Genomic DNA, 2,028 nt, shown 5'->3' on the forward strand with positions numbered 1-2,028 from the left:
ACCCTGCCAAAAGCCTTTAAATATGTACACATTGAAGCTGGGGAAACTACATTTGGCCACCAATCTTCCAGCAATACTAGGCACACTGATTGCTTTTTGCTTTTGATTGCAAATATGAGTTTCCTTGCGGGTATGTATATTTTGACAAAGTACACAAAATAATTAAAGAAAATAATCCTCAATTACCTCAAAATTTCACTAAAATCTGCCAATTTTCGTTTTGTTTGGCAGCTTACTTTGACACATATGTACATATTTCTCATGTTTATGTTTTTTGGCAATTTTTTTGACATTTCAGCAATGTGGATTGGAGGTGTGTGGGTGAGAGAGCTGAAAACTTGCGATTGTGTGTGTTAAGGTTAGCGCCAAGGCGAATTCATTTAGCGCGGTCTTGAAAGGCATTATTTGCGAATTTGCCTTGGTCTCGTGTGTTTCGTGGTGTTAATGGCGCTAGCGCTGTTCATATTTTGGTGTTGGCGTACCAACTCCGACAACGGTGTTAACGCAATTGCGCCGCTCAGCGCAGTGTTACCCATGTCTAAGCTGAAGCCTGCGATGGTATATCCCTTAAAAAACGAATTAGAAATTAGGGTGGATATTAGTACTAAGCTACGAACAAAAATTAATACAAAATTCCATCACGTAAATTTTCCGAGAAAATTCGTTTTTAATTTTCTTCAATGTCACAGCATGTTACTGGCATTAACTTCGAATTTCCATAAATCTTTCTGATTTACTGAGGGTTTTGTATATATTTGCTCAATTCTTAAAGGAGTTAGCATTGTCAAACGCTCCGAGTACACTATTTTGGACTTTAGTACACAAATTGCTTTATAAGTGTCTTTGATAGAAATCTGTCTGTAGTGCCACATCTACAGGGAACGGATTTTATGGAAATTGCCTTTTTTTCTGCTAAAGAGATAGAGTACGTTCGATTAAGAATATCCACGATTTAGCTTTCCCAGATTCCATATATACACATTTGATGTTGCCTTTTTTTGCCCTTTTTAAGATATTTGCCTTTTTTAAGACATTTGCCTTTTTTGAATTTTCTACCTTTAAAAAAGTGATTATAGCATTTAAATTTTTTTTTTTAAGATTAAAAAATATACACATGCCCATGCAGCTTATATTTAGAAGCGCAGGGACCTCTTGCCAAATTGGTGTTGGAAAAATTCAAAGCCGTTTTCTCAGCTAACGTAGGCTTGGAGACAATAAGGGATGTGGATAAAATTGTAAAGGGCGAGGAAAACGCCCTTATTCCTGATAATATGAACTTTTCAAACGTTCCATATTTAAATTGGGCTCCACTTGTATCAACTTACGTCGAGCGCGCATTTAGTACATTCAAGGCTATACAGATTAAAGTTTTATGAGTTAGAAACTCGAAGGGATAAAATAGTCAAAGATTTAAAGTACAAATTTTTCATATAATGAAACTAGTTCACAGTTTTTCTCTTTTTACTTGTAATATAAACATTTCTAAGATAAATTTATTTTTTGATTATTCTTCGTATTTTCTGTCTTTTTTTAGTGCCTTATTTTGCTTTTTTTGCAATACCTAGCGCCTTTTCCTGCCTTTTTCGCTATTTTGTTTTGCCTTTTTAGCAGTACCTAGTGCCTTTTCCAGCCTATTTCGTTATTTTATTTTACCTTATTTATAGGTTTTTAGGTCCTAAAAATCCGTTCCCTGAACATCTTCTATCTATATTAATAAAAATGTTGTGTTCGTATGTCACGGTCGTCAAAACTCGAGAACGGCTGAACCGATTTGAATAATTTTTTTTTTGTATTGTTCGGTATAATACCAGAACCAATGATATCGCAAAAAATTGGAGGGTTGCCACCTATTTGAAAATTTTTAAACCCAATTATATTGATAAAATAAATAAATTATTACAATATGGGTATCAAATTAAAGAGTTTTAAGAAAGATAACTGCTGGTAATATTTTTGACGAGGGTTGCCACCTATTTGAAAATTTTAACTCAGACAAATTGATAAAATAAATGAATTATTGCCATGTGG

Source organism: Rhagoletis zephyria, unplaced genomic scaffold (genome assembly GCF_001687245.7).
Source record: "Rhagoletis zephyria isolate East Lansing unplaced genomic scaffold, Rhagoletis_zephyria_1.1 Rzeph_scaffold_01362, whole genome shotgun sequence".
Classification (NCBI taxonomy): Eukaryota; Metazoa; Arthropoda; class Insecta; order Diptera; family Tephritidae; genus Rhagoletis; species Rhagoletis zephyria.